The 18,850-nt window shown below is 38.0% G+C and overlaps 1 long non-coding RNA gene across 2 annotated transcripts in view; it reads right to left on the reverse strand.

The window, feature by feature from the left end:
- LOC125753097 (uncharacterized) overlaps positions 1-18,850 on the reverse strand; it is a 90,800-nt gene that overhangs the window by 13,673 nt on the left and 58,277 nt on the right. The window contains exon 4 of one of the 2 annotated variants that reach the window (XR_007404114.1): positions 11,452-11,577. The exons of the other annotated variant lie outside the window; for it this stretch is intronic. This is a non-coding gene — a long non-coding RNA (uncharacterized LOC125753097). Of the gene's footprint in view, positions 1-11,451; positions 11,578-18,850 lie in introns of those variants that run through there. 2 annotated transcript variants of the gene reach the window in all.

The following is an 18,850-nucleotide window of genomic DNA, read 5'->3' on the forward strand; positions in this document are numbered from 1 at the left end:
TGAGCATCAGAATATTTGGCTCAGGTCAAGATCCCAGGGTCCTGGAATTGAGTACCACATCAGGCTTCCCTCAGGAAGCCTGCTTCTCCCTCTTCCTATGTCTCTGCCTCTCTCTCTGTATCTCTCACAAATAAATAAAATCTTTTTTAAAAAACTGCATTTTGAATAAATACCACAGGAAGAAAATCTGGGTAAATATTTGATTACCAAACCAATGTACACCTTAAAAACAAAACCCTCAATCATTTGCTGCTAAACTTCTAAGTCCTGCTCCTGAAACTTCCCAAGTTGGATTTAAACATGTCTTTCCATCTCTTTCAGCTTATGGTTTGCTTGCTCAACTACTTTTCCACCTGTCTCTGAACTGCCCCTTCTCTTATCCTCTTGACTCTCCTATACCCAATTCTCCACCCTTGACTCCCCATCACATCAGCCAGCCCCACCTGGGAGAACTTCACACTTTTTCAGCCATCTGAGCTCCCATCCTCTAAAGCCTCTCTAAAACTCCATTCCAAACTATTTTCTCCCTTTCCATTGAGATGACCCTTTCCTACTTCCCTTAGCCAACAAAGAATTGAGAAAAGAGAAATATGAAGGTAACCAAGACAGAAAATATCTTGAAAGCTCACGTGGGTTACAGTATTAGTAGTGGTTTCTGGCACAGAAGAGATCTTTGATTTCAGGGAGAGTTGTCTACAAAATAAGGCTGCAAATAGCTTTTTGTCATTTGTACTCCCTTTCCAGACATTCTCTAACACTGTAGTTCTCCAACTTTGGAATGCATTCGAATCATCAGGAGTCCTTGGTGAAATGCTCATCTCTGGGCATCACTGCTAAAGAATCTACATTCATGTGTCTGGAGCTACCCAGAAACCCACATTCTAATGAAGACTCAGCCCCTTCTTCACAAGAGCAAAACCACACTGACAAACACTGCAAATGCCTCCTCTTCCCCTCTCAGCCAGGCTTCTGTTCCCTCTATATATGCCAAGGCAACAGGAATAACTACAGCAAAAAGACTTAAATCTCTTGGAAATAACAGACTCTTCCAAATGAGGGTAATTAGATGGAGAGGCTGGAGCAAGACATGATAAGCAGGCACACAAGGCAAAGACTAAAAGTCCTCATAGTAACCAGAGGTCAAAGCACATGGCAAATGACAAGTCCCAAGATAAGAGGTGGGAATTTCAGTATAAGCAGAAGGGGGTAGGGGGAAGAATTGCTACTATAAAAATTTAACCATGTGTGCAACATCACATTTAATTGCAAAATGTCAATTCTTAGAGGAGAAATTCACCACATTTTAACTCAAAGTATCTAAGCTGAGTCAGATTGAGTAATATGGTCCAAGACTCATCTAATCAGGTCATTTCCTGAGATCAGAGAAAGAGAACAAAGAAGAAAGGGTAATTTCCCAGCCTAAGCTGGGTCCTGCCATAGAAAGCAGATCAGAACATTTGCAGGAAATTGGAGGTGTTAAGAGAGAGAGGATCCTAATAATTATAGCTAGAGTGGCCACACATGCTTAGGCAGATGTTTATACCTGTTGTCCCAGCATCATTATTCATTTTGCCCCTTTACCTCCCAGAAGTCTTGATTTAGCAAATTACAAAGTCACCCTAATAATAGCTAACACTCAGTGCTAGGCACTGAGCTAGGTGCTCTACTCTTATCATTTAAATCCTGTTATTACACGGGACTGGCATTAATGCTCTTATTACATCCTTCATTGAGCTGAGCAATGCTAGAAGTTATTGGAAGTTAAATTACTTGCCCATGACCACACAGTCAGTAAATGACAAGACTTGAACTCATGTCTGCAGAGGCAGTTCTCTTAATCCAAAATTGGTAAACCACAGGCCACAGACCAAACCCAAACCACTATCTACTTTTTCCACATAGAGTTTTATTAGAAAACAGCTACCCCATTCATTGGCATATTGTCATGGTGCTTTCATACTACAAAGGCAGAGTCAAGGAGTTGCAACAAAGACCTTCCGGATCTCAAAGCTGAAAACATTTACTACCTGGCCCTTTTTGGAAAACAGTTGCTGATCTTAATTCTTCCTATTAGCACAGGAAAGGCACCCAAAGCACAAACTCACAAACTTGACTCTCCTATCAGGGATGGCCCAAGGTCAAGGAGAACATGACAAAAGAGTAAAATAATTTTTTCAGTGTAGATATTTCCAATTTATTTGGAAACGTATTTATTAGGCAGAAGGGATTTTTCGGGGGTCTTATTACCTTAAGGCTTATAACAGATTGAGCTATCAATAGCTACAATAAACAGAGCATTCTTGTGACAAAAAAGAAAAAAGATTATTCCAAAAAGCTTATAGTGAGGGCACATCAAGGGACATGGAAACCAGCTGGAAGAGCTCCCACTGGCCAAACGTTAAACAATTTAAGTGACAAAGTAATATTAGATTATAATCCAAAGTATAAATACCTGAAGCACCTGGGTGGCCCAGCTGGTTAAGCGTCTGCCTTCAGCTCAGGTCATAATCCCAGGGTCCTGGGATCAAGTCCCACTTTGGGCTCCCTGCTGAGCAGGGAGTCTGCTCCTCCCTCTGCCCCTCCCCCTTGCTATGATCTCTCTCATGCACTCTCTCTCAAATAAATAAAATCTTTTTTTAATTTTAATTTTTTTAAAGATGTATTTATTTATTCATGAGAGACATAGAGAGAGAGGCAGAGACACAGGCAGAGAGAGAAGCAGGCTCCATGCAGGGAGCCCGATGTGAGACTTGATCCAGGATCCCAGGATCATGCCCTGAGCCAAAGGCAAACACTCAACTGCTGAGCCACCCAGGCGTCCCTAAAATCTTTTTTTTTTTTTTTAAGTATAAATACTTATTAGTCCATAGTGATATAAATGACTGATTAAATAATAGGGTAGAAGAGAACTCCTGTGCAAAGTTCCAAATAATGTATGTAGATATTCCAACCTAAAGGAGGAGAAGCCAAACTCCTCATTCCTTTAGTGTGGCCCACATAGTGACTTCCTCCCAAAGAGTAAAGGATAAAATGGTGTAGGGGGAGTAACTCTGCAACAGAGTAACCTAACAAACATGACCTCAACTAGGTGGTCAAATCTAAAGTGATGAGTCATGTGGATAACCTATGCCCTTGATCTGATGTGATAAGAATGGTACTTTACCTCTGTGGTCTTCCTCCCTAGATCTATAACCCTCCTTAGTCTAATCATGAGGAAAACAGAAGACATATCCCAACCAACAAACACCCTACAAAACACCTGACCAGTTTCCTCAAAACTGTCAAGGTCATCAGAAACAAGAAATGTCTAAGAAATTATCACAGCCAGGACACCTGGGTGACTCAGTGGTCGAGCACCTGCCTTTGGCTCCCGGGGTCCTGTAATTGACTTCCACATCAGGCTCCCCATAGGGAGCCTCCTTCTTCCTCTGCCTGTCTCTGTCTCTCTCTGTGTGTCTCTCATGAAAAAATAAATAAAATCTTGAAAGAAAGAAAAAGAAAGACAGAAAGACAGAAAGAAAGAAAGACAGAAAGAAAGAAAGAAAGAAAGAAAGAAAGACAGACAGACAGACAGAAAGAAAGAAAGAAAGAAAGAAAAGAAAAATTATCACAGCCAAGAGAAGCCTAAGGAGACATGACAACTCAGTGTGACGTGGGATCCTGAATAGGATCTCAGGACAGATAAAAGGACATTAGGTCAAAACTAAGGAAATCTAGATAGAGTTTGTTCTTTAGTTTATAATACTTATCAATATTTGTTTACAGAGTATGACAAATATACCATATTAACTAATGTAAGAGGTTAAAGCTGGTGTCAAGTGTATGAGAACTCTACTTCCTGCATGATTTTTCTATAAATCTAAAACTATTCTAAAATTAAATTTATTCAAAAAAATAAGATGACAAAAATAGCACCTACTTTTCCACATTTAAACTCACAGAAGAAAAAAAAACCTCACAGAAGAATCTAATTTGGAAGAGATTTCCTTTCCCTGCACAGTTTACATACTGTAATTCTAATTTTGTCTGGAAGGTGCAAAGCACAGATTTCAAAATGATTCCCACATAAATAATGCAGTTTGTGATTAGTGCCTAAACAGAATAAATTAAACCTAGTATATAGATTACCAAGTTACTCTGAGCAAAATTCTGTAGAAGAAAAACAACACTTGGGATAAAGGAAACATTGCTTACTGAAATCCTAGACAATAGTACTCAGGCTTCAACAGGGTAGATGGTCTACTTTGCTTGGCTTTTGGATGAATACAAATAGGGCTAGTGTCACCCATTGTTCTTTGAAAATTGATTTTCCTTCTCAGGAAATGTCTGCAAGAAAAAAATACATCCAGCTTCAAACCTATATACCTTACTGTCCTCTCACTGCTAGAATGTCTAAGATTTCTCTGCAGATTGCTGGCAAAGGCCATTGGACACATGCTACACCAAGAGGATACGTGATCCAGCTCCTACCTCTGTCTTCAGCCACACCACCTTCTATTTCATAAATAGGCTCGATTAGCTTAACATGCTCTTTTCATTTTTTATATCACTGAATATAATTGTACCCAATTGTTTGTGTCATTATCCATAGAAGGCCCATCAGCCATCATCAGCTAAAAGCCTTGAGAGAGAACCATGTCTATTTTGCTCACTTCCATATTCTGAGGATTCTATGTACCCAAGTCCTGTCATGTAGTAGGCTCTCGATAAATATTTGTTGAATGAATGGATTTATCAATTGTAGGTTAGCTCAAGTCTACAGAAAACCCCCTAATTTCAAATCCATGCACTTCCTTCAGCAGTTATTTAATATATTTGTGAGGAACATCAAATTCTCATTAGCTTCATTTGTGCTAAGTCAGTGTTCTAAGTTCAAACTACTCAGTAAAGGAAGATAGATTAGCATTAGCTTCATGTTCAAAGTGTCAGAGGAAAAATATAGAAAGCAAAGAGTTATACGTGAGCTTCCAACCACATTATCGATTTCTATTAACATACTTACTTGTCTGGAGGCTAATTTCTCCTGGGCCTTAGCTACTTTTTTTAGACTATGTCACTGCAAGTCTGTGCTAATTCACATAGCTCTTTAAGCCATGATCTTATGTTTTAAATATTTACCTCCCAAATAACACCATGTCCAGCTTAGAAATGTTCATAATTTATAGAAAATTTAGATTCAGGGACACCTGGGTGGCTCAACAGTTCAGCGTCTGCTTTCAGTTCAGGGCATGATCCAGGGTTCTGCCGGGATGGAGTCCCATATCGGGCTCCTGAGCCTGTTTCTCCTCCCTCAGCCTATGTCTCTGCCTCTCTGTGTATCTCTCATGAATAAATAAATAAAATCTTTATTAAAAAAAAAAAGAAAATTTAGATTCAGTGTATTGCCATGGAAAGAGTATGCAACCAAGACTCAGAGGACCTTACTGAAGTCTTAGCTTAACCAATTTTACCAATTTCTTTTAACAGACTCAACTCTAGGCACACAGTGCAGTTGTAGGCAAATCATTTACACTATCTTAACCTCATTGCTAAATTAAGACAGAGAGATTAGGTCAAATATAGAATAAGTATATACAGCCACCATCCTGCCTACTCAAAAGTCCATAAAATAATATTAAAGTTATTAAAATAAATTTGTAGCATTCCACATTGTTTGGGTAGTATTTGCTGGATAAGAAATTGTGCATTGAAGCTCTTGGTGAGACAGAAATTCCAGGACTTCCTAAATGTGAAAGGCATGTAGAGGATCAATTCTAAAGGGATCCAAACCCAGAGAAAACTACAGATGACAATGCAATTTGCAAGAAGGCCACTAGAAAGTCTATGTGTTTCAGAAGAAATCTAAATCCAGCTAGAGATAATGAATAGGTGATTAATACAAGGAGGTGTTCATTTCACCAAGATGGCTGAGGGAGAAAGGAATGAGGATGGTAAATGACAACTCATATTTTACTGTGTATATTTAGGGGTTTATCTTGATTACAAAGAATATATTTAAGAGTTTATTTTGCATGTAAATAACACTGAAATAAACGTATTAATAGAATTAAGGGATAATTCATCCCAGCTCTAACTTCCTTTTCTTCTAAAGGTAGAACCACAAGAAAAGTATAAGCAAATTTCCCAGAGCTACTGAACCCATCACCTGGAAAAGAGCAGATGAAGGGACAGTTTTTAGGAATGTTACAAAATATCACATTTTATAATCAGAGTAACAGACTCTTGGTTTCTCCAGATGCAACACACATCTATGTTGTTGCTTCTTGAAGATCCCCCTTAAAATCTGAGCAGAATAATATGAAGACTTGCCTCTCCTGCTGTGAGTTTAAGTAAAGTCAGTACAGGTCATGAGAATTTTCCAAGGACAGAGTTGGTACAGGGCAAAGCATGAAAACATTTCTTGGTTTTCCTCCCATTTTGAAGCCCTGCTTTCCAAAGGCTGCCTATATCCGTTCAGACAAACCTCATTTCAATTAATCTCTTTCTCTGATTACAGGTTATCCCACTCTGTGGCTCCCAGATTACATAGCAGGAGGACACCAGAAAAATAAAGCTGGCATGTGGTTAGAAAAGTAAAAACTATAGAGGAGGCAGGTAGCAGAGTTATTACCCCCACAGTATGAATTTATCCACTGAATATCAAAAGGTCACTTCTCCTAATCTAAATTCGCCAGAGCATTACACAACTCCCATCCACTACTGAACCATTTCAAACTTAAACCCTAGAATAGGCTGCAAAAAAGGCTGAATATAAACTGTCTCCAGATGTCTTAAGTTGCTCTTAAAGGGTAAGAGAAATCAAGAGTTAAGTCTGGGACAATTGGTACCTTGCCCCTTTTACCTTTATACCATGGCTATCCCTTTATTTCTATAATATGGCAAGTCTCCTGGGAAATCAAAACTAAAAGGCAAGATTATGAATATAAAATATATCTCCATGCTATAGTGATAGACCAAAGAGACAGGCAGGAAATGAGGTTGAGGCTTTAGTGTCTGGGATAGAACAGAAGTTGAAATGCAAGGTAAGCAAAGAAAAGGGTTTGAAAAGGACAAAGAGAAAGAGGAATTTATTACATCTTTACCAAGTTGCTGTGGAGGAGGGGAGACTCTCAGACTCAAATAAAACCCACCTTTAGTGATGCTACACACTCAATATTGGCTTAGGCAATACAAACATGAGGTCTTTGACTTACCCCTCCTGACTTAGACACCCTCCTAAACAATAAGACTTAGGATATGATTTTACCCCACATTAGATTGACCATTGGATGTGCCGCTCATGGAATTCTGTCCTGTGTACTTTGTCCAAATAGATCCAAAATTCTGAGCCCAAGTATCATGCTTCTGTGCATAGCTCCTACCAAAGACATGAGCTCACATTGTATGTACATATGTGCACACATATGTACATGAAACAAAATCATGATTACTGACTCCCCGTTCTATTCCTTGTAGGCACATTCTTTCCAAGCAAAGTAGGCACATTCTTTCCAAGCAAAGGTAAGGGGAGGGAAAAACACTAACAGTCCTCTGAGGTTTCACAAACCCCCCTAACCTCCTCCAGGAATCAGAAGAAAGTATGTTCACCTTTTCTCACTCTGTTTCCTTAAATAGCCACAATGCCAATAAGTAGAACAGGAAGACAGAGCCTGCCATGTGATTTATTACCTGTGCCAACTCAAGTGGAGTTGATAGGTCAAGGAAGAAATTAGCAATATCCTAGGGTTTAAAACAACAGCCTCCACACACCCCTTTTGTTTATAACTCAATTTCCTACAGAGCTCATTTTGCATTACTTACTCCCCACCAGAGCTTTCCCACAAGGCGGAGCCAATCTAAGGATGTCTGACACCCCTTATAATTACAATTTCCTCATTTGGGCATCGTCTCTCTTATTATAATGTCATTATCATAATATGGGGTTTTCACTGACAGGGCAGCTAGCAGCAGAGTGACGGCTCTGACAAAAACCATTAACTCTGCTTAGTCACATGCCTGCTTAGTTCACGTCCTTCCTGATCCTCTCATGGCTGATTCCAGGCTACATCTTTCTCTCTTGCCTAGTCCCTGCTTTTCCACTCCCAGTGGCTGACCGATAAAGTGGCTCCTGAATTTGCTTATTTATGCTAATTTTTATGCCTACCATCTCTTTGATTCCTTCCCTCCACACAAGAGATTCCCCTAGAGGCATGTTTTCCTTTTTTTTTTTTAAGATTTTATTTATTTATTCATAAAAGACACAGAGAGAGAGGCAGAGACACAGGCAGAGGGAGAAGCAGGCTCCATGCAGGGAGCCCGATGCAGGACTTGATCCTAGAACCATGGGATCACAACCTGAGCTGAAGGCAGACGCTCAACCATTGAGCCACCCAGGCGTTCCTGTAGGCAATATTTTCTATTAAATAATAAGGAACAATACTATATTAGGATAACTAGAATTTATTAAGCATTTCTTTGTTTCTGACACCATGCTAGATGGCACATAGGATTTCCTTATACTACTGAATCTCTGTAACTATCTTATGAGAGGGATCCATTACTGTCTGCATTTGACAAAAGACAAGCTCAGAATGATCACTTTTCCAGCATCTGCCTGACTCCAACACCAGAGCTGTTAACCAATCCTCCACTGCCCACAGCAACTATAGGACCAGCATTCTGTATCAGGAAAAGGTCTGTACTATGGACTGCATGTTTATATTCCCACCCCACCCCCATACTCTTACACTGAAACTAACCCCCAGTGGGGAAAGTGTTTGGAGATGGGCCTATGGGAGGTTAGGTGATGAAGACGGGGCCCTGATAAAGGGATTAGTGCCCTTCTAAGAAGAGACCCCAAAGAACTTGTTGCTTTCTTTCTCTGTGCTTTCCAGCATGTAAGGGCACAGCAAGAAAATAGCAATCTATAAACCAGGAAGAGGGCCCTCACCAGGAACCTCATCAATTAACACTTTGCTCTTGGACGTCCCAGCCTCCAGAACTGTGAAAAATAAGTGTTTGCTGTTTAAGTTATCCAGTCTATGGCATGTTTCTTAAAGCAGCCCAAACTAATGGTTTGCCTCCCTCTATTTTCCTCTTAGTTTGATGACAAAGATGCTACAATGCCAAAAGCAGCAGCAGCAGCAGCCGCCGCCGCCGCCGCCACCCAAACTAAGACAATATATGTAGAACTGATTTAACGTTAATGCCCTAGGAAGACTGTTTGTATAAACCTATACAGATCTGAAAATGATCTTATTTGTATCCTAACTTACAGTTTTAAAAATTTAGCCACCACAGGCTAAGATGGGCAGGAAAATTATGATATATAGGAGGATTTCAAGAATTATTTCTTAGTTCATTTAGGCATATAAAGCTTCCAGGTGAGGTAGCTCATGATCCACAATTTCTTTCTGAGATTCTTAATAATTTTTTCCTTCCTAACAGGATTGGCTTTATTTATGGGCCCGTGGTACCTACTAATATTCACAGATGGGCACAGCATGGCTTCCAATACACAAGGCCAACAATTCTCCCCATTTTAACACCTAACATTCTACCATTTGCAGTTCTTTTGGGCTGTGTCCTTTTGCTAGATCCTCTTTAAAATATAAATAAATATATAAATTTATTCACTGGGAAAATAATACTAAGCTACTGATAGCTTACTGTGAATTACTACTACAAATGCTTCCTGGCCAAAATGAACTAGAACAAAAGGACAAAGAAGAGTCAATTCCTGGGGAAGAGAGGAGAGCCTTGAAATGCAGGAGGCTGCCCAAAGAGGATGGCAGATAATTCAAGCCAAACTCCCCCTGTTATGTTGGCCCAGAACAGTCCTGCTGTCTGTCATGAAATAGCTCAGCAGTGTTGTGTAGGAGGTGGTATCATTTATTGAAAGAATATTGGTCATAATCCTAGCCATTGGGGCCTACTTAGCCCCAGTGTATTAAGTCCAAAAAATAAAGTTGAAAGATTACACATGCTATGTTTGATCAGTTCCAATTGGCCAAGTGAGAGCCCCAACTGTAATAAACTTGACTTAAAGGTAGAAGTATTCAAGTATCATTTTTATTGAATCAAAGAGATCAGCTGCTTTTATCCTAATTAAAATTATACATCCTTTATTCATAAAACTTCAGTAACAATTTGAATTGCCAAAGTCTTTAATCCTGAAATTATTTGCCTTTCAGAATTGACAAGTAGTTATATTAAAAATGCCACCTGTCTTATCCAGTAGAGGTTGAGTGCAGCTCATTTAACCTGAATCTTTTACTAAATACATGGAGTATTTTATAACTTTAAAAGAATGGAGACTATGTAGAGAAATGTTTTTATTCTTCTTACCTCCTTAGTATCAGTTTATTTTTTTAAGAGGTATCTCAAGAGCCATATTTTACTAAATTATTTTTTAGTGTAATGTTCAAAAATACTAGATACCCAAAGGGCTCAGAAAACCAAGCATGTTCTTTCCTGTTCCAGAGCTGAAATCCATCAACACCAAAGCTATCAATATTGTTGAATTACAGTCATCAGAACTAAAATTTTAAGTCAAACAAACATCAATAAGCTCTGCCAGCCAGGACAGTTCAATCTTTAAAAACTCAACAATTTAAATTTTTCCTTAAACAGAAATAATAATTCTGGGCAACCCATCATATCTTAATGAGAACCAGAATCGTATCTTTTAAAATAACACTCTTTTTAAGTTGTTTAAAAGATTTATTTTGGGGGGCGGAGAGTGAGAAGCATGTACCTGAGCAGGTGAAAGGGCAGAGAGAGAGCGGGGAGGTGCAGACTCACTGCTGATCAGGGAGCCCTCCGTGATCTCGATCTCAGAACAGGGGCCTCGATCTCAGAACATGGAGATCATGAACTGAGTCAAAATCAAGAGACCTCGGCCTAACTTACTGAGCAAAGCAGTAACTCTTGATTATCCTATAATTTAGGGAGAGGAGCCAACTGAAATGGTATCTGAAAAAATACATTGAAATACTATCCAAAAATAAGGAATAACTATTGTAAATTTCAAAGTAAGCTCTTTCACTTTTCTAAATATCCAATTACAATGTCTGAAATGCCTCAATTTCATTGCACAGTAGGCTTCTATGCATTCTACAATCATGCAAGATCATCAGCATATATTCAGCTATCTCTGGAAAATATTTCTAGGTATTAACATATTCCTGAACCTGTACTGGAATCTCCTATACTTTCTGATCTAATTATCTTACTTCATTAAAATCTTAACTATCAGAAATAGGACTGAAAAGTCTAAGTAGAGGCCATAAAGCTTTAAGAAAAAAATATGTAAAGAAGCCAGAAAATAGCTAACATTTATTAAGCGATCATTTGGTTCTGAGCTCTTAACATAAAATTAAGCCCTTTAATCCTCACAATCACTCTACCAGGTAAGTATATTTATTCTCAAATAAAGATAAGACAACAGAGTTCACATAGCTAGTTAGTGGACATAGGCAAGTTATTAAAAGATAAGACAGGAATACCAAGCAATGCTAACTGTACAGAAGGCTTCTCCATCTCCCTTATCCATGGTTCTGCTTTCCGTGGTTTTAGTTGCCCAAGGTCAACCGTGATCTGGAAGCAGATGAACCTCCTTCTGAGGTACCATCAGACAATCATTAGTCACCTAATGCTACATCACTCAACTCACCTCACCTCACCTCACCATGTAGGCATTTTATCATCTCATATCATCACAAGAAAATTACAGGTGAGTACAGAATACTAAGATATTTTGGGAACTTTTTTCCTTTTTTCTAAGTTTTTATTTAAATTCTAGTTAGTTAACATACATTGTAATATTAGTTTCAAGTTACAATTTCGTGATTTAACATTTACATACAATTCCCAATGCTCATGACAAGTGTACTTTTTTTTTTTTTTTTTTTTATTAATGATAGTCACAGAGAGAGAGAGAGACAGAGGCAGAGACATAGGCAGAGGGAGAAGCAGGCTCCATGTACTGGGAGCCTGATGTGGGATTCGATCCCGGGTCTCCAGGATCACGCCCTGGGCCAAAGGCAGGCGTCAAACCGCTGCGCCACCCAGGGATCCCGACAAGTGTACTTCTTAATCCCCCCCCATCACCTATTTAACTCATGCCCCTACCCATCTCCCCTCTGGTAACTATATGTTTTCTATAGTTAAGAGTCTGTTTCTTGGTTTGCCTCTCTCTTATTTTCCCCCTACAATCCTTTGTTTCTTAAATTCCACTATGAGCGAAATCATATGGTATTTATCTTTCTATGACTTATTTCACTTAGTATAATACTCTCTAGCTCCATTTGCATCGAGAATGGCAAGTTTTCATCTTTATGGCTGAGTAATATTCCATTGTGTATGTATGTAATATATATGTGATAAAGATGTGTGTATATGTATATGTAATATACATAATATATAATTACATATATATACACACATATATATATAATAATTACATACACACACACACACCCTATGACTCACCAATTGTGCTACTAGGTATTTACCCAAAGAATACAGAATACTAAAATGTTTTGAAAAAGAGAGACCACATTCACATACATTTATTACAGTATATTGTTTTATTTTTTAAACCATATTACCAGTTATTGTCATTAATCTTTTACTGTGCATAATCTATAAATTAAACTTTATAATAGGTATGGATGTGTAGGAAAAAACATAGTATATATAGATTTCGGTACTATCCACTATATCAGGTATCCAGTAGGGATCTTGGAACATGTTCTCTATGGAAAAGAGAGACGACTGTATTTGCAATCAAGAAAGACAACCATATTTGCCCCTTGGTTCTTCTGTCAACACTGACTTCAGGCCCTCAAAAATATGGGGCTCACTATTATACTCTTCCATAATAAGACTAAGTCGTAGAATGGCACTATTTCCTGTTGAAACCAGTAGAAAGAATATAACTTTGTAACATCTTGGATGGGACAAACATCTCTGAACTGAAGACAGACAGGATGTTTTACCTAAAACATAAACTTCCACTGAATCTTAAACTAAAGAATCAGAAAATAAGCATCAAACATCCTTAATAATTAGAGGTGACAGATCTGATGCAGATTAAGTATTCAGAGAATTTAATAATGTATTACATGAGCTGTCTTGTTTTATTCTGAGATGGCTAAGACGAAGTAATAGAGATCAGGTTTAACTTCCACCTTAAACAAGTAGAACAATGAACAAAATCTATGAAACATCTTTTAGACACTGGATAATGAGAAATGCAGAACTGTGATCCCTGAGAGAAGGGAAACAAATGAGGTCATCCTAATGATTGTCCAGCTTTCCAACTAGAGGCAGACTCCTGACCACAGAGCAGGTATGGAGTTCAGGGCAGGGGCTGGGAGGGTCCCAAACATGGAAGTCTCACTGAATTGAGGAAATAAAGATTGGAGTTCAGGGTATTTCAAGGGGCTAGAGGTTACAGGGAAGAGATCTAGAGAGGAGAGTAGTTACAAACAAACAGAGCTTCTAAGTCTACATTGAGATAACCTGGACTCTCTACAGAACATGCATATGTGTAGAGTGAAACTTCAGGAGATAAAGCAAAGAGTAACCAGGGATCTATGAGATGAATGTCTTCCAGGTTTGCACAGATCTGGGTATCTTTTAAACTCCCAACAGCCAATGGGGAGAATCCCCAATGACCATTTGGAGAATTCAGAAGGGGCCCCCAAAAAGACCCCAAAGCAGTGAAAAATCGAAGTAAAACTAACTCCAAAAGTAGTGGAACTAAAGTATTCCTAAAGTAAAGGCTACATTCTCTCTGGCCTAACAAAGCTTTACAGTAAGACTGGAAAAGATTAAGCTGATCCGGGGGCAACTTAATTGTCTCCCAGAATAAAGCCCAACACTCTAAAGGAAGACAACAAAATCCCTACTCTCAACAAATCAAATATACAGTGCCCGCATTCAATTAAAAATTACTAGACAGTCAAGAAGTAGGAAAATGTGACCCACAAATTATTCAATAGAAACAGCAAGAAAACTATAGACTACATTAGAATATAAGCATCTGAAAACAGCTATTACATAGCTAATATTACATAATAATATTACATATTATTCCTAGTTCTGCTCTTAAATACTTTAGTATTTAAGAAAGACATGAACATAGTGAGAAGAGAAATGAAAAATACTTTTAAAAATACTCAAAACTTCTTGAGTTAAAAATATATTATCAAAAGAAAAATTCACTGATTAATATTTGTAACAAAGACGACATTGCTAAAGAAACGTAAGATTGAAGCTACATACAATGCAATAGAAACTATCCATAAATGAAGCACCAAGAAAAAAAAGAAAAGACTGAAAAAAATGAACAGCATCAGTAAACTGGGATGGTATCAAGCAGTTTTACATATGGATAATTGGAGTCCCAGAATTGACAGAGAGCAGAAATAATATTTAAAGCAATGATGGTCAACTTGAAATTTTATACCCAATTAAGTTATCTTTTAAAAATTAAGGTAAGGTACAGTCTTTTAAAGACACACAAAAACTGAGAGAATTTACAATGAGCAGTCTTACACTCCAAACACTGTTAAAGTGGAAGGTAAGTAAAATTATACCAGATAGAAACTTGAATCTACACAATGAAATGAAGAGTGCTGGAGATGGTAAATTTTCAAATAAATGTAACATGAATATGTGTTTCTGTTGCTCATATATGTAAAGAAGGAATGAGAGCTAGAGACTTCCTTATTTTGTGAGGAGAGGACCAACAGAAGTTTCTTTTTTATTAATTTTTTATTTTAATTCTAGTATAGTTAACATGCACAGTTACATTAGTTTCAGGTATATAATATAGTGATTCAACAATTCTATACATTATTCAGTGCTCATCATGATAGTGTACTCTTTAATTCCTATCACCTACTTCACCCATCCCCATAGCCACTTCCCTTCTGGTAACCATCTGTTATTCTCTATAGTGAAGAAAGAACTTTCTTTTTTTTAAGATTTTATTTATTTATTCATAAGAGACACAGAGAGAGAAAGGGGCAGAGACATAGGCAGAGGGAGAAGCAGGCTCCATGTAGGGAGCCCAATGCAGGACTTGATCCCCAGACTGGGATCATGCCCTGGGCTAAAGGCAGGCGCTCAACCACTGAGCCATCCAGGCGTCCCAGAAGTTTCTTTAAAAAAAAAAAAAAAAATCACATTGAAATATAAAGGCAAGTTATATGCATGCAAATGGTAATTATTTTTTCCCAGCTTTGAGATATATTTGACATATAAGATTGCCTAAGTTTAAGGTGTACAATATGTTGATTTGATACACTTACATATATTGTAAAATGATTACCATTCAGTGTTAGCTGACAACTGTGTCATGTCACATAATTACCATTTCTTTTTTGGGATAACACTTAAGATTTCCTCTCTTAGCAACTTCCAAATATACAATATAGTATTGTTATCTAAAATCACAATGTCATACATTCCATACCCCAGAACTTACTCATCTTCTAACTGGAAGCTCATTCCATTTAACCAAAATCTTCCCTCTTCCTTCATCCTCCAGCTTCTGATAGTTACTATTCTACTCTCTGTTTCTATTAGTTCAGTTGTGTTAGATTCCACATATAATTGAGAGCACATTTGCCTTTCTCTGTTTGACTTATTTCACTTAGCCTAATATCCTCGAGTACCATCCATTATATCACAAATGGCAAAATAATGTTCTTACCTATGGCTGATTATATTCCATTATATTCATCTTATTTATCCATTTTTATTGGTAATATGTTAGTTTGTTAGATGTATCATAATAAAACACCACCAAAAAGGCAGCTGAAAACCACACAATTTTTTTCCTTTCACAATTCTGGAAGATAGAAGTCTGAAATCAAGGTGTTGGCAAGTCTTAACTCCAACTGAAACTTAGAGAGATAATTCTTCCTTGCTTCTTCTAGCTTCTGGGGCCTGAAGCTATCCTTTGGCTTATAGATAAATTATTCCTAGTTCTGCTCTTTGTCACTAGACTATCTCTCCTCTTGTGTCTCTTTCCGCTTTTTATAATGATACCCGTCATATCACATATCACATTTACCTCATCTTAATTATATCTGTAATCATCCTATTTTCAAATAAGCTCACATTTTGTGGGACTGGGGGCTTAGAACATGTATTTTAAGGGTACACAATTCAATCCCTAAGAGCACTCCACTGCCCAGGAAAGACTGATTCATTGACAGTGTGGCCAGTCTCAGTTCTCAGGTAGACAGTGTGACCCGAAACCCTCATCCTAAATCACATGGTTGGTCTTTCTGGAGTAGTGAGGCCCTACTCCAGAACTAGCAAGTGTGGCCAGTGCCTGCCCTAAATAAAGACACTCCTACCAGATATAACAGAGATTACTTGCCAAACACAAGGACAAAGGCCAAGACTCTCTTTGGAGAAGGCCAAATTCTTTATTATACAAAGTTAAAAATGTTTGACACTGATCTTTCTTAAAGCACTAAATAAAAAGGTAAAAGACCCAGTTTTTTCAGGCTCCCTGCATGGAGCCTGTTTCTCCCTCTGCCTGTGTCTCTGCCTCTCTCTCTCTCTCTCTCTCTCTCTCTCTCTCTCTCATAAATAAATAAATTTTTAAAAAATTTTTTAAAAAAAGAAAAGCAGAAAAAAATTAGGGCAGCACGGGTGGCTCAGCAGTTTAGTGCCACATTTAGCCCAGGGCATGATCCTGGAGACCCGGGATTGAGTCCCACATCGGGCTCCCTGCATGGAGCCTGCTTCTTCCTCTGCCTGTGTCTCTGCCTCTCTTTCTCTGTCTCCCATGAATAAATAAAGAAAGAAAAAGAAAAAGAAAATCAGACCCAATTTTTTTGGAAAACCATGAATAGACAGTGGAAACATAGCAATTGCTTGCCAGCTTCTTCAATCAAGCCAAAAAATTAAAAATTAAAAAAAAATTAGTGAATCTATGGTCAAAGCTTTTAACAGAATTTAATTTCTAGAATTAATTAGAAAGAATTTCATTGTTTATAAATGCCAAGAAGACAGCAGTGAAGTCAGAGTGGAAAAGACAAGTATTAATGCATACTCTGAGAAATGTTTTAGGAATTACTTCAACATTCATGATACAAAATAACTTTTTAAAAATCCTCTTATACCCTGTTTCAACAAATATCAGTAACACAAGTTGGTATGGGACCCTGAGAGACCATCTTGATCTCTATATTCTCCTCAATATCCCTGAAAATTAAAGGCTACTCTGAATTGGAGATATAATCTCCTTATTAAAAGGAAGTGGGGGCAGCCCTGGTGGCTCAGTGTTTTAGCACTGCCTGCAGCCCAGAGTGTGATCCCAGGTCCCCGGGATTGAGTCCCACATCGGGATCCCCACATGGAGCCTGCTTCTCCCTCTGCCTGTGTCTCTGCCTCACACTCTCTCTCTCTCTCATGAATAAATAAATAAAATCTTTAAAAAAAAAAAAAAGAAGAAATGCTTAATTTAAAAAATAAATAAAAGGAAGGGGAAGCGTGTTGATGTTAGCACTTATGACTGGGTCCCAAGTAAAATCAGAAAATTGGTAAAGAATTTTTTAAATTTTTAAATTTTAACAAACTTTCTTAAAAGAAAAGTACCCTCAGTATTTGGGTTCCAAAACAAGTAATTGCCTATTTGAAAGAAATCTGCATAGAATTTTCCTTAAAAATTAGGAATATGTTAAATTTACATGAGGACAACCATATTCTAGATGAATCCACAGAAATTGAGTTCAAGAGACCACTCTTCACCTTCCCCATTTAATTCCAGCAATGCAAATCTGATGAGAAAAATAATTTTCCATAAATTAGGTTTAGGGTTTTCCTTGGAACACTGAATGAATCCAAAAAATATCCAAATTTTCTATTCTGCCCGGTTCCCACACCCTGAACCTGAGTTCTCTGAATATCAGACCACCCCTATCTAGCCTTTAGTTAACAAGCACTACCATTCTCTACTATCAACTTATGTGAGAAGAACACAAGGGTAACATTAAATGAGTATTACTTGCTTCTAGATCACCAAATTTGGGGATCTCAAACCACAAGCAAACTGAAAAAGTGAGAAGAGTAAAGAAAAGAGAAAAATTAAAAGTTTGGATTGGTCTTTAACATGCTTCCCTTACTGGATGCTAAAATGCCCTGCACCCAACCATTTTATTTTCATCTCTCAGGTAACAAGGGGTCACTCCCTCCAAGTACCTTCTCTGATTTATGTATTAAACTCCAACTCAACAGCAGCCTGAGTTCTCATCCTCCCTGCAGTAGCCTTTTATAGGGCTCACATGGCTGCACTGTTACTGTCTGTTTTCTTATCTCTTCATCAGATTCCAAACTAGGTAAGCACAAGACCTGTCTAACGTCATCCCCAGGTTAAGGATTTGTGTGGATCTTCGATACCTAATACAGTGTTTGGCACATAGTACTTGTTTTAGTCCATTCAGGCTGCTAGAACAGAATACCATAGACTGGGTGGCTTATAAACAGAAATACGTAATAGTTGAGGTGACTGGGAGGTCCATGATCAAGGCACCAGAAGATTCAGTGTCTGGTGAGAGCCTACTTACTGGTTCATAGACAGCCATCTTCTCACAGGGCTGAAGGGACAAGAGAGCTCCCTGGGTCTTTTTTATAAAGACAATATCATTCGTGATGGCTCCACCTTTAGGACATAATCATCCCCCAAATGCCCCATCTCCTAATACCATCACATCGTGGGTTGAGATTTCAACATATGAATTTTGAGAGACTCAAATATTCAATCAACTGCAATACTCAAGGGTTTTTTTTTTTTTTTTTTTTTTTTTTTTTTTAGAATGGAAAGGTATAGCAGGAAAGAAGT

The sequence above is a fragment of the Canis lupus genome, chromosome 20 (genome assembly GCF_003254725.2).
Source record: "Canis lupus dingo isolate Sandy chromosome 20, ASM325472v2, whole genome shotgun sequence".
In the NCBI taxonomy this organism is placed as follows: domain Eukaryota; kingdom Metazoa; phylum Chordata; class Mammalia; order Carnivora; family Canidae; genus Canis; species Canis lupus.